Here is a 15,605-nt window from a genome sequence, read left to right on the forward strand (position 1 = left end):
CTGGTGCCTGAATCTTCCCACTGTTGGAAGCCCTCTGCTTCCCTGTTTCAATTTCCAGGTTCTTAGTCTATAGCCTTGCAGAAAAACTGGCTCTCCCTTGGTCTAAATAAGTCTTTCTCAACCTTGTTTTTTATCATTCTCCCTAAGAAGACTTCTTAGACATTTGTTTTCTAATTGACTTCTTCCTCTATGAAATTTTAATACCATGGATGTACTGTATATCTGTTTATGTACTCTGGCCCTTTGGAGGGATAGCAACCATTGCAATATCCAAGATTTTTTACGCCCTTCAAGAACCAGTGTTTTTCCACTGTGGGGGCATGTTGCCTCCTCCAGAAGGTGTGGTCTAAATCAGTTGTTCTTCACCAAAGGTGGCCTTGTTCCCTCCCCTCCTCTGAGGGAATTTGGTAATTTCTGAAGATAATTTTGGTTGCCACAGCTTGGTGAGGCGGGGACACTACTGGCATCTAGTGGGTCGAGGCCATGATGCTGCTAGACATCCTGTAACACACAGGATACCCTTTCCCCCCATGACAGGACATCACCAGCCCAAAATGTCAAGAGTGTCCAGGTGAGCAATTCTGCTTGAAGGGTTTACCCTAGGAGCCTTCGAGGGGCCTCAACTCAGGCAGAGGAACTAACATAGGTATAAATTTCAGCTGGGCTTTAGAGCTGCTCTCACAGAGTACGGGCCTTTCTTAAGAATGCACAGAGTGATGCAGCAACAGGGCAAGACTTAACTTAGGGCTCCTTGAGGCACTAGATAAGACTGCTTTTTCACAACAAATGAGGCTCACAGGCCCTGGTGTGTCCCAAATTCTGGTCACCCCTGCCATACCCTCATCCCCCAGAGACTCACAGAGTATGACTGTCAGAGGGTGGTACTGACCTTTTAAATAAGAAAGAACAAAAGCCCTAAAAGCATTTTGTCAGGGCTTTCCAAATGCAATTGGACTACCCTTTCTCCACTCAGACCTGCCTCTCGCCTAAGTCTACTGTGGAATCACGTGATTCTCCTTTCAGTGACTTCTCATTTATGTTGGGATGAAGGCCCCAAAGAACATTGTGGCCTATGCGGTCCTGCAAGGTCTTGCCCCTCCCTGTCTTTCCAATCTCTTCACTCTCAGCCTGCACCTTCATCATTCTGCTCAGCCATATACCGTTCTTTTCCAGGCCCTAGAACCCAACAAATCCATTTGTCTCCAGAGCTCAAGGAACCACTTGTCTTGTTCTCTGTCTGGAACACTCTTGGCTGTTCTATGCTCTCTCCTTTCCCCTTTAGGTCATGCTTCAATATTAGAGAGATCTTCCTTGATCACAAGGTGCCTAGCCCACCCCTCAACCCCTCCGTTCTTTCTCAGAGCACTCAGTACTCTTCCTTCACATCAGTTATCGCAGCGCATCACTGTCCATTTGTCTGTGCTTAGTTACTTAAAGCCCGACCCCACAATTGGACTGTCAATTCTATGATGTTGGAGACCTCTGAATACCCCAAGCCTTGCAGAGTGCCAGTACACAGTAGACACTTAATATTGATTGAAATCTAGGCATTTCCATAGAATTCTTTTCACCTCTAATTCTATGCTAAAATATTTCTAGAAAATTGGTTGAGATATAGATTTATAGATTTATTCTATAGATTTATTTCCTAGGTCTATCTTAAATCTACTAAATTAAAAATAAAATAAAAAGGCTCTAAACAAGCCCAAAAGTCATACTGGAAACATAAAATTAGTCTCAAAGGCAGATTAGAAAATTAAAGACAGCTGCTGTGGTCACCCGTGTGAACTCAGTGCCTCTGTGGCGTGAGTGTTAGCCATATCCCTGCGGACCCAGAAAGCCAGCTGTTGGCCACAGAATGTTAAGGACACACTTTACTGCTTCTGAGTCAATCAGCCAGTATAATCAGAGAGACAATTTTCTTCTATAAGGTGGGTCGTCCCTACCTTCTGAATTAGAAAACAACATCTCCATTCAGAGTAAGAGATGAAGGTGTGGTACTGTTGTGGTAGAGTGTGGGGATCATGAAAAGAGAAGACAAACACCCAGATGAAGAAGACAAGGACTCAGAGGGCACAGAGAGTGCCGGGGGGCAGAAGGCCCACAGGCCCCACCTTGCCAAGCCAGGTGGTCATGTGGTACTGGCTGCAGGGGGACTCAGATGGAGCCGATCTCCACTACTTCCACCTAGAAACCTCTTTTGGTCTCCAGGGTCCCCAACACTTCCCGTCTCTGTGCTATAGAGCACTAATCACATCTGGCCTTGCACTATAGTAAACTGTATGTCTGTCATCCGTTCTCCATTCCTGTAACCCCTCTAAGCCGGCAACCTTTCCTGGCTGCTGACACAACTCTTAGCTCACTTTCTTATACACAAGACTCAGAAAATGTTTATTAAACTGAATTTAATTCTCTCTCGGGGAGACCAGACCAAGGTTGCAAGAACCACATGTGGCAGCAGGGATGGCTCATAAAGGAGACAGAAGAGTAGAAAAGGAAAGGGAGAAAGGACAGACTGCCCCAGCCCCCTGCCCTTGATGGGGGGTATCTAATCCTGTCAGCTAGTGTTCTTCAATGTGCAGATTGTATTTTCCAAAAATTGCTGCAATGATCTCTCCCATGCCATATGCACTGTGACTCTGATATTCTGCCATCAAGAAGCGGGGTCTGTGTCCCTCCTCTTGAGCCCAGGGTTCCACTTGAATTGTGACTACAGTAGTCTCCCCTTATTCAGTTTCACTGTCTGTGGTTTCAGTTACCCATGGTCAACTGCAAACCAAAAATAGTAAATGGGAAATTCCATAAAGAAACAATTCAGAAGTATTAAGTTGTGTGCTTTTCTGACAACACGATAAAATCTTATGACCTCCCATTCCATCCTACCTGGGATGTGAATCATCCCTTTGCCCAACTTCTCCACACTGTAGATGCTCTGCACCCATTAGTCACTTAGTAGCTGTCTTGTCACTTAGTAGCCAGCTTGGTTATCAGATCGACTGTCACAGTGTCACAGTGCTTTAGTTCAAGGAACCCTTATTTTATTTAATAATGGCCCCAAAGCACAAGAGCAGTATACTGGCAATTTCGATATGCCAAAAAAGGATCTGTAAAGTGCTTCCTTTAAGTGAAAGGTGAAAGTTCTCAATAAGAAAAAGAAATCTTATGCTGAGGTTACTAAGATCCACAGTAAGAACAAATCTTCTATCTGTGAAATTGTGAAGAAAAAGTAAATCTGTGCTAGTTGTGCTGTCACACCTCAAGCTGCAAAAGTTACAGCCACAGAGCATGATAAATATTTAGTTAAGATTAAATATGTGGAAGGAATACATGAACATGAACATAAAACATGTTCGGATTGACAGCAATGTGTTGTGCCCGAAAGCATCGAGGTTATATGAAGACTTCAGCAAGAGATCCCCTAAACCAATGACCCCGAGCCATTTACCAAAAGTGAGGTTGGGTTATAGATCAGGAATAGGTTTGGACTAAAATCTATAAAAATTACCGGAGAGGCTGTGTCTGCTGATGAAGAAGCTGCTGCCACAGTTTCGGCAGAGTTGAAGTTGATTAGGGTTTGGTACTATCCATGGTTTTAGCTATCCACTAGGGATCTTGGAATCTCCATGGATCAGGGGGTATGGCTCTACAGTAGATGTCACTATGTGACTTCAGTGGCAAGGGCATAAAAGATGATCAACTCCTGTCTGTTTCTTTTGATATGCTTAGTCTTGGAACCCAGCCACCCAACAGACTACCTGGAGAGGCTGCATGATGGCGTTGTACCTGAGAGCCTACCTAAGGCTCCAGGTGACAGCCAGCGAAAGCTACCAGACATGTGAGTGAGCATGCCAGATGATTCCAAATGATTCCAAATTCCTTTAAGTCTTCCCAAATGAGGACTCAGACATTGTGGAACAGAGACAAACTATCCTACTGTATTAGTTCCCTAGGGCTGCTTCAACAGAGCTCAAACTAGGTGGTTGCAAACAACAGCTATGTATTGTCTCACAGTTCTGAAGGCTAGAAGTCCAAAGTGTTAGCAGGGCCATGCTCTCTCTAAAACTTGTAGGGGAGAATCCTTCTTTGCCTCTTCAGCTTCTGGTGTCACCAGCAATTCTTGGTATTCCTTGGCTTGCAGCTACATCACTACAATTTCTGCATCTGATGTTGCAAGGTATTATCCCTGTGTGTGCCTTTCCTCTTCTTATCAGAACATCATACTGGATTAGAATCGTAGTGGATTAGGTCTGGCCTTAATGTCTTCATCTTAACTTGATTAAATCAGTAAGAGACCCTTTTTCCAAATAAGATCGCATTCACAGGTATAGGGAATTAAGACTTCTACATATCTTTTGGGGGAACACAATTCATCTCATAACACACTATGCCCTACCTGCATTCCTGACACACAGGAAAGATAATAACATGATTGTTGTTATTTTAAACCATTTGTTTTGGGGCAATTTATCATGCAGCTAGAACTGGAACATCAGCCAGCTCCTTCCCTCAAGCCCACCTAACTCTTTTGTCACCTGGCTCTCAAGTGCCTCTCCTTTTCCTGCCTAAATGTGGACCTCTTCCTATCTTAGCTTTACTGGAGTCTGTCATGGCTACCAGTTCTTTAAGTTGCCAGAGCATCTTCAGAGCATGCACCCATTCCACAGAGCAAGACCCAAACCCATCCCAGTGCTCTCAGACTCAGTCGTACCACCCCAACTTGTCCCAGATGCCTGGCATTGTCTGGGATAATTTTCCCCTGATAACTTTCCAAAAGAGAGTTCCAAATTTCCCATACCATTCTAAGTCCAAAGAACTGGCTGATTATCTGGTAAACAAAAAAGAATTTGATGTGAGCATAAATGGAGGCAAAAACATAAAAAGAAAGTAATAGCTTTTTGTTGTAATTTGCACATTCTTTTGGCCTCTTTTTCATCAACAGAACTGCCTTCTGTGATTTCTTGCATGGTTGTTCTTGTAGGAGGAATAGAATTTGAATACATCTCCAAAAGGTTAAAAAGAGTATAAAATGCAAGTTTTGAAAATATGTGAAGCTTTAATTCTTTCCATTTCTGTCACATAGAGGAAACACAGACTTGCAGTTCTAAGCTTGGGGAGTTGAAAATTTATAAAGTATCCAAATGCACAATATATTTTCCTTTTAGATTTTCAAAAGGAAAGGAGATTAATTACAAAATAGTCAAAACGGGTGCTATTTCATGTTCTGTGAAGCAGATAGTCGCTACACGTGGCTGTAACTGGAAGAAGGGCCTATACATGGCGTATTTCACATGTATGGACAATGGCTTCAAAGGTGAAGCTTACAATTGGCAAATCCATCCACCATATTTCCACTTAGATTTCTTTTCCCCACTTTAACTGCTTTAAATAAGTGTTTCCACAGAAATCAAGGCCATTAGCATAATCAAAGAATTTTTCTTGCTAAGCTAGGTTAGTATGTGATACTTAGGAAATGACCTTCAAGGACAAATAGTTCCAATTAGATAGAGTCCCCAGCACAAACCTTCCAGATTCAGAATGTGAAAGAAATGTCAGAGATACTTTCGTGCTTGAATCCAGATTCCTCAATGGGGACTGCAGCCAAATGATAGGTTGCCCTATTCTAAGGGCTATTAAATGCAGTCAGCCCACCTAAGCCTCATGTTGCAGAATGGGTGAGAAAGCCAGCCCAGGGCACCAGAGCCTGCCTGTCCCAGGTATTCCAGCAGGGTTTCTCTTCTCATTGTTTTCCTGGTGCATCATTTCTCCTTCTGGCCTTCCTGGCTTTCCAATTTTCTGGCTACCTACTCTAGTCCTGATTCCTGTTCATACCCTCTACCTTCTCATTTTAGTGACTATTCAGGCACTCTTCCCACCTGGTCCTGGAAATATCCAGATTTCTGGGCCCAAACAGCCTTGGTCCCACAGGACCCCCAGACAGCTAACAAAAGGACATCTCCCATTTTGGCATCTTACCAAAGGAAGAGGAAATAAAACACTGACATTTCCCAGATAAGTTTTCTTAAAGAAGCCAAAGGATAGGATACCAAGAGTGGTAACCTAGATCTGCCCAATGGGTTATCCACAGGACAGAAAATATCTAAGAAGCCTTGACTACTTTCCTGTGGAAGCCCTGAAAATTTTGTGGTGGCTCTTCCTGAAGGCTGAGTACATCACAGTGTCCATGGTCTGTTTGCAACTACCAAATCCAGGGCTTAACAGAGTAGCTCAAGAAACAGGCTGTTTGTTCTTTGTGGTACAGTATTCAACATGCCTACATGGTACAGGGAACAAAACAGTTATGCCCTAAGTAGAAAAGAAACAGGCTGATTCCCACCCTCTGTGGAAATAGTGGAAAATGGCAACAAACACCAAGCCAGGATGCACCTTCCAGTCTCCTACCCCAGAAATAGAGCTATAAATTATCCATATCACTTAAGTCTCAACTGGAAAGTCAGGTTCATATTTACAGAGAATCAAATTATTGCTTTATTCCTAGGGAGATGAATGAAAGTGACAGACTTTTTGGAGTTGTAAAAATAGATGGATGCTTTCTATAAATTAACTCACAGACGCCTACAGTAATTTACAAGAGATCTGGGAGCAGGCAAGGGAAATTCCAGATAGAATGCCACACTATTTTCCAGCGGTAAAGTAAATAGTTTGGCTATTACGATAATACATTTTAGCACAGCAAATATATCTCCCCTTAATAGAAACACATTAGACACCATTTATAAAAATATCAACATTGCTGTTCTGTTCTTGAATTATAAGTTAGACATAAATATAACACAATTTATGGATGAGGAAATCCAATTTCATGCTGTTTCAAACACATTTTTGTTTATTATATAACTATAATTCTCTATATATGAGATAGCATACTACATGAAATAGATGTATGGGCATGGTATCTATCAGTGTCTATATAGGAGTTATCAAGATTATATCTATTATAAATGGAATTATATTAGGATTTGTATTAATACGAGCAACATCCTGACCACCAATTATGTGATGACATCACTGCATAATCTGTAGTGTTGTCCTAGCTATCCTGAGGGTGGACAAATGAGACACTCTGGATGAATAAATACTTCAAGCAATAGGGAGTAAAGCCACAGAGAGCTATAGAGTCAGATAGATTTGGGTTGAGTTCTGGCTCTTCTACATATTAGCTGCAATATCTTGGCAATTTCCTTGGTTTCTGTCAATCATAATATTGTCACCTATAAAATGGGATCAGTAATGACTAATTCTCATGAAGACTGAATAACATAATGTTTAGAAAGTGCCTAGCACAGTGTTGGGCACAATATTGATGCCAATTAAAAATATATTATTTTTAAGTGCTTCTCTCTCCTGTTTAAATAATGACATTTATGGAAACTCATTCTCAAACCTAGTACCTACTTGCTTATCTTCTTAAGAACCAAACAGAGACCAAATACAGACTAACTCTGGTGCAAAAAAAAAGTGCTATAAAATAAAGAACACACGGAAGGTCTGCAGGCTCTTCACACTGCTGTTTTTCTTCTCTTCTTTCTGGTGTTCCTTCTGTTCTCTGCTCCCTCCACTCACTGATGACAGTGTAGGTTTTTCTTGACACTCCTTTTCCACTTTCAGAGTTCTGAGGTCCCTGTCTTTACTCCTACATGGACTTTGTCTCCTCTTTGGCTTTGGTATGCAAGGATTTAATTTAGCTTTGACAGTCACTAAGATACTTTGGCAGGGAGTAAGGGATGTGGTGAGTGTTTTCCTTATGCCTGGTAATTCTTGGATTTTTTTCTTAATGCTCTAGCAATAATAATAATTATGGAGCCCCCAGCTAATTAGATATATAAGCTTAGCCACAGTGAAGAAGGGCTGGGACAGATTTACACACAAAACAAAAACAATAGCCTAGACTTGCAGCTTCTCTGCCAGTATGGGTTGATGGATACCACAGAACCAAAAGCCTAAGAGGGTTCTTGATAGAAATCAGTCTGTAAACAGTGTTTGGTACACATTGCTATGACTACACAGCACAGCCAAAATTTTGCACAGATGATCATAGCAGCTTTATTTATGACTACTAAAACTTGGAAGCAACCAAGATGTCCTTCGGTAGGTAAATGAATAAGTAAACTATGGTACATCCAGACAATAAAATATTATTCAGCACTAAAAAAAATGAGCTATCAAGTCATAAAAATACATGGAGGAAACTGAAATGTGTATTACTAACTGAAAGAAGCCAATCTGAAGAGGCTACATACTGTATAATCCAACTATATAACCTTCTGAAAAAGGCAAAACAATACACAGTAAAAAGATCAGTGGTTGTCAGGGACTGGAGTTAGGAAGATGAATAGACAGAGCGCAGAGGAGTTTTAGGGTAGAGAAATTTATGATATTCTGCATGGTACTATAATGATGGATACACGTCCTTCCACATTTGTCCAAACTCATAGAATGTACACAGACACTGAACCATAATATAAATGAGACTTTGAGTGATTATGATGTGTCAATGTCGGTTCATCTAATATAACAAATGTACCACTCTGGGCAGCAATGTTGATAATGGGGGAGGCAGAGAGTATATGAAAAATCTCTGTACTTTTCTCTCAATTTGCTGTGAACTTAAAACTGCTCTAAAAATTAAATCTTAAAAAAAAACCTAAAACTTTAAGTTAAATAAGTTTAGTCAACGGACTTGTAACCTCAGTAAAACAGAAAAAAAAGAGTAAATCTTATTGTTCATTTCCACATAACTCTATATCAAGGAGGCAATAGAACCACACTGAGAAAAATTATTTCAAATACCTTTAAAACATAGAATGTTGATTACATATCTCTAGTGGGATACATCCTAAGGGCAAAATACACCACAAAGAAATACTTAATTTAATTCAGTCAACTTGTTAGTTGGTATTCTTATTTAGAAGCTATTATTTATATATTGTAAGTCAAGGAAATAAGAAATTATATCAATAAGAATCAGATTTATTATTATGCCAATATAAATAGTGAAAGATAAGTATAAAATCAAAGAAGTGAAATAATTTGAACTGGAAGTGTTAGTAGGAAGTAATGATTTACATTTTTCTTTCTAAAAAAATAAGTATTGTTTAGCTTTGTTCCTTAAAAAAGCTTTGACACAATGACAACCCAGTAGCAATAGGAACTCTCACTGACAAGACTTTGGTCTCTAAATACCATTTCCTATTATAAGGAATCAGAGCTCCTTAGAGAGATGGCTGATACCAGGTCTGGGACTTGAAATACATAAGACAAGACTGGAACCACTTGTGCCAGAAGGCAAGTAAGCTTTGAAAAGGGGCTATTCATGTCTTTGCCATTTTTTATTCTTGATTTTTAGAATCTATTATATATAATATGAATAAAATTCTTTTGTCAAACAGAGGCACTGTGAATATCTTCCTCAGTGTGCAGCTTGCCTATACATTTATTAAATGGTATGTTTTAAATTTTGATTAAGTCCAATTTACCACTTTAAAAAAAATCATTAGTGTTCTTTGTATCTAGTCCAAAAAAGTATTGCCTACTTCAAGATCTTCTCCTGTGTCTTGTTTTCAGGGCCTTTATGAATCATATACCTAAATGAAAAAGTTAGAATCATAAAGCTCCTAAAAGAAAACAGAAGAGAATAGACAAGCCACAAATCGGAGAAAAATATAGAATGTAAATTAAAACTATACTGAAGAACCACTTAAAACCTACTAGATTCACTGAAATAAATATTGGCAGTACCAAATACTGGCAAAGATGTAGAACTCCTGGAACTCTTGTATAGCACTGGTAGCAGTGGAATATTGTACAAACACTTTTGACACCTGTTTGACAGTTTCTTTAAAAATTAAACATATATCTCCCCTATATTCTAGCTATTCAATTCCTAGATATTTATCCAAGGGAAATCAAAACATATGCCCCCACAAAAATTAAGCATGAATTCCATAATAGTTCTAAACTGGAAACAACCCAACTATCTTTCTGCATGAAAACGAATAAACAAATTACCATAACTTCACACAATGGAGTACTTCTCGTCAACGAAGAAGAATGAATCACTGATACATACAACAATATGAAGGAACCGCAAAAACATTATTTTAGTTGAAAGAATAGAGTGTATAAGGTATGATTCCATTTATGTGAAGATCTAGAACTAATATATGATGATAAAAATCAGAAAATGGTTGCCTAGAGGAGGCAGTGTGGGGAAATGGAGAGAACTGATAAGAGGCAGAGATAGAGTTTCTAAGGCAAAGGAAATGTTCAATATCACATTCTGGGAGGTGACTATGCGGGTGTATATAACTGTGAAACCCATTAGACTACGAATTGAAAATCTGTACATTTTATTGTATTAAATAAGATCTCAATAAAAACACATGGAGAAGGAGCAAAAATGGACAATGATTGTAATAGATTGAGACACATAAAACTTAAGAGTTCATAATATTATTAGAAAAAAAAACCTCATCAGTCACCTTTAGAAGTTGCTATGGCACCAATTCATTATTCTAAAAATATTTAAATAAAAAGAAAGAATCGAACATTTATCTGGCCTTTCTTGAACTTTATTTCAGAATATCCAAATCATTAATGAGGGAAAGCTTTTTTTTTCAAAAGTAGAATTACAGCTTATAAATGTAGAATGAATGTAGAATTTTAAAATTGCCATTTCATAGGCCCTAATGAAATAACAGATCTAAGCAATAATCATTAGTGGCTGCTAAAACTAGTAGGTAAAAAAATTGATGGGGGATTTTATAATAGATGAAACATGCTGACAATATGTGGCCCCACTATTTAATCTAAGCATAACTAAAACCGAGACAACCAGATATTATGTATCTCATAGTGTGATGTGATCTAATATGAAGTGATGTGATGAGATGAGATGAGATATGTGATGTGATGTGATGTGATGATGTGATGTGATGTGATGTGATGTGATGTGATGTGATGTGATGTGATGTGATATAAAGCACTAGCAAATGTACAGCACCACCTAAAGTATTCTTACCAAGAAAAAAGGAAGAAAGTAGAGGAGGGAGGGATGGAAGAAGGAAAAAAACAAATCTAATCAACCTTCTAGATCTAATTATAGCTTAGGGAAAATGGAAGTTAGGGGAAGATGTTAAAAACATCAAGAGGAATCAATACCAAATTCAGATTGTGCAAAATTTTACAGAACAAATGACTCAGTATCTTCAACAAATAAATGGCATAAGAATGAAAATGGTGAGGAGAAATGTTGTAGATTAAAATATACTTAAGTGGCATACAAACCAAATGCAACGTGTAAACCTTGTTTGGTGCCTTATTTGAACAAACCAATTGTGTGTGTGTGTGTGTGTGTGTGTGTGTGTGTGTGTGTGTGTGTACATACAAAATTTTGAAAAATATTTTTGAGAAACATGAACTGGGTATTGGATTTTACTAATTTTATATTGAGCTTATGTTTTTAAAAAGTCTTTATATATTAGCAATACTCTCTAAAGTTTTTATAGGTAAATTGACATGATGTCTGGGGACTTGCTTTTAAAAAGCTGAGGAGCAGTAGTTGAAAAACACGTAATATGTTGATGTTTGTTGAAGCTGAATGATTAGGACATTTGGATTCATTAGACTGCTGTGTTTTTGTCTATGTTTTATTTCTGATAATTAAATGTTAAATTAAAATAAGAGAAATTCAATTCCATAACTAAATGTTCAAATAAGAGAAATTAGCATTAAATGACTGAATTCATCATTCTCCAATTTGTTTTGAGGGGAAAAATAGAAAAAGATGAAATAATCTAAACCCCTATCTACCCAGAGTAGAATTCCCTGCCTGTACAAATTTAGGATTTATGAATTTTAGAAACTCTATGGAAGCCATTTTATTCTCCAACTGATATCACATTGCTGTCTGTCCCTCAGAGAAAGGTTTGTTTGGGGTGTGTGTGTGGGTGTGTGTGTGTGTGTGTGTGTGTGTGTGTGCGCGCACGTGCACGTGCACACATGCATGTCTGTGTTTTTTCAGTCTTCTACACATTTTTCTTGTTTAAGAGGTTAACAGTACATTTCAGTAAAATGGCCCTGCTATCTAATGCCAGAAACTCTGTTTAAATTAACTTTCTTCTGTGTTATAAGGCAGTGTGCCGTGTAGCAGTGAAAGCTAGAAGAGCAAAGTGTCACTACAGATTTTCAAACTTTACAGGTAGGTGACTCATCAGCTGTGGCTCTAGTGGGGCCTCACCATCTTCCTTTGAGAGATGCCACAGAAGCAAACAGGTGAACACAATAACATTGGATGAGCGCTAGGAAACTCACATACTTGCATGAAATTGGAGTGTGGAGAAGACATGAAAGTTCTAAACGCCTTTGAAAAAATAAGATCTTTTCCTAAAAAAATATTTTATCGAAAAAATATAGAGTACTGAATTTAAAACAAAACAAAACAAAACAAAAAAACCCCCTCTATTTTCTGAATTCTAATTTTTCACGTGTAGCAATTATAGCAACTACCTGCTGTAAGCCACTGGCTCAAATCATAAAAGGGTTTGCCATATCTTAGCTCCTTTTAATCAGCCCAAACCCTAAGCACCATGGTCCAGCAGATACCTGAGTGTAACAGTGAACTCCCCACACTTGTCCTGGAATCCCTATTCTTGGTTGGGACTCCATTCTACTACTACATTCCCTTGACATCTCACTGCCAGGTCAAAGAGGACTGCTACTCCTCAAACCTGAAGTTTCTAAAATGGAACTTCCCCAGTCCCCACCCAGGACCTTCTTTTCTGAAAGTGTTCTCTAAGTAAATCCACCCAGGGGCACGGAAACCTAGAGGTACCCTTCACACTCCCCTCTACTTCATTCCTCACGTTCAGTCAGCCACCAGCTCCTGTTGGACATACCCCATAAGCGGCACTCATATCCATTCCCTGATCTCCATGCGCCCTGTTTCTAAGTCCAGCTTTGGGTACTTAAAGGCACTCCTCTCAGCTGCCACAAACTCACTCTCTAGGTCACTTCTTATCAGTTTCCTTTCCAGCTACTCCTTCCAATGCTTAAATGTTGCTTTTTTTTCTTCTTCTCGACTTATGCCTTATTCTTTCTTCTCTTTTTTCTTGGCAACCTCTTCCCTCTCATGACTTCAAATATGTTCTATGTACCACAAGTGGCCACGTCTATCTCAGGGCAAATCTCTCTTTAGCTTAATCCCCACATAGCCAATGCCTACTGGATGAACAGGAGTGTTTCAGAAACTGCAGACTCACTATATCTAAAACAGAAAATATAATCTTTCTGCCTTCTCCCAAACCTCCTCCAGAGGTGTCCCTTATTTCAGAGAACAACATCGGCATCTCCCAGTTGCTCAAGACAGAAACTTGAGATCAGCCTTAATGCCACTTCCCTTCCTTCATCCTTTCCATACACCCAACCTTCAGGTCCTGTCTCCTCTACTTTTTGAATTTGTTCAATTTTCTCCCACTGCCTCAACCATGGTCCAATTTCTCTCACTGCTCTTCTCTGAGTCTATTCAGCTTTATAATCCATTCTCCACAAGGCAGTATTAATGATTCTTTAATTTAAAAAAAAAAAAGCCTGATGATTTCACCCCACTTAAATCTCTTCACAGGAGCTGGTGATGGGTATATGAGACCATACACACACACAGGCACACACACAACACACACACGTGTGTGTGTATGTGTGTGAGACTATATCTGGGAATACACACACACACACACATACATATACACACATATGTGTATATATATATATATACATATTTTTTTTTCCAAGTTCAGCTTCTTATTGTCATATTACAAAAGAAGCTTAGTCAAAAAGACCAAAGTCCATGTCATCATCTGACTCCTCAGATTCTTCTTTCTTTGCTTCCACTTTCTCCTCCTTAGCTGGGGAAGCAGCAGTGGAGGGGGCAGGACCTCCTGCTAGTGAAGCACCAGCTGCTGAAGCAGGTCCACCAGCCCCTACATTGCAGATGAGACTCCCAATGTTGACATTGGCCACAGCCTTTGCAAACAAACAAAATTTATACTGGCTGCTTTAATGAGGGCTTTGATTTTATCCTCCGTGATTGTCACCTCATAATCGTGCAGAATGAGGGCCGAGTAGATGCAGGCGAGCTCTGAGACAGAGACCATGGTGCAGGTGGTGTGTGTCTGTATGAGTGTGTGTGTGTACATATATAGTCCCACATATAGTTGCACACACAGACACACACGTGTGTGTGTGCATATATAGTCAATGTATATATGTGCGTACCTTTTTTTCCCCCCAAAATGTTCACCTTGGTCCTTTTAAAAATGCCAAATTCTTATTTACAAGTCCTCCATAATCTTGCTGGGTCTCTTCCTTTCTTTGCTCCAGCCATACGGAACCCCTGAAATTCTCCCCCACGTTTTCCTCTCAGAATTCTAAACTTTTGCATATGCTTTTCTCTTTGACTGAAATTTTCCTTTTTTTTTAAACCACTTTATTGAAGTATGACAGACTTACAAAAAGCTATACATATTCAATATATACAACTTGATGAGTTTGAAGATAAGTATACACCTGTGAACCATCACCACAATCTATAAATATATCCATCACCTCCAAAACTTTCCTCCTGCATTATTTATTTATTATTATTACTATTATAATATTACTACTATTTTGTGATAAGAACACTTAAATCATATAATCATCTCGATAGATGCAGAAAAAGCATTTGACAAAATTCAACATTCATTCATGATAAAAATTCTTAACAAATTAGGTAGGGGAGGAACATAACTCAGCATAATAAAGCCCATATATGATAAGTCCACATCTAATATCCTATTCAGTGATGAAAGGTTGAAAGCTTTTCTCAAAAATTAAGAATAAGACAAGAATGCCCACTGCCACCATCCCTATGCAACATAGTACTGAAAGTCCTTGTCAGAGCAACCATACAGAAAAAAAAGAAAGAAAGAAATAGTATCAGAATTGGAAATGAAGAAGTAAAATTGTCTCTATTAGCAGATGACATAATTTTATAAATAAAAATCCTAGAGACTCATCAAGAAAGTATTAGATCTAATAATGAATTCAGTAAAGTTGCAGAATCTATAATTAGCACACAAAAACCAGTAGCATTTCTATACACTAACAACAAATTACCTGAAAAAGAAATAAAGAAAATGATCCCATTTATACTAGCATCAAAAACAATGAAATACTTAGGATTAAACTTAACCAAAGAGGTAAAAGATCTCTACTATGAAAAAGGCATGAATGAATGGAAAGTTACTGTGTGTTCATAGATTGGAAGAATAAATATTGTTAAAATGTCCATGTTCCCAAAAGCCATCTATAGATTCAATGTAATTCTTGTCAAGTTTCCAATGGCTTTTTTTTATAGAAGTAGAAAAAATAATCCTAAAATTTATATGGTACTACAAAAGATTCTGAATAGCCAAAGCAATCTTGAAAAAGAACAAAGCAGGAGGCATCACACTTCCTGATTTCAAGCTATAATATAAAGCTATAGTAATCAAAGGAATATGGTACTGGAACAAACACAGAAAAATGGATCTATGGAAAAGAACTGGGAG

At 38.6% G+C, this 15,605-nt stretch overlaps 1 protein-coding gene and 1 pseudogene across 1 annotated transcript in view; both read right to left on the reverse strand.

Annotated features, from left to right (window-relative positions):
• Positions 1-15,605, reverse strand: part of GALNT17 (polypeptide N-acetylgalactosaminyltransferase 17) — a 407,486-nt gene that overhangs the window by 79,740 nt on the left and 312,141 nt on the right. The gene's annotated exons all lie outside the window — the stretch shown is intronic.
• Positions 13,747-14,626, reverse strand: LOC107507427 (annotated as a pseudogene).

Source organism: Rousettus aegyptiacus, unplaced genomic scaffold (genome assembly GCF_014176215.1).
Source record: "Rousettus aegyptiacus isolate mRouAeg1 unplaced genomic scaffold, mRouAeg1.p scaffold_m13_p_8, whole genome shotgun sequence".
Taxonomy (NCBI): Eukaryota; Metazoa; Chordata; class Mammalia; order Chiroptera; family Pteropodidae; genus Rousettus; species Rousettus aegyptiacus.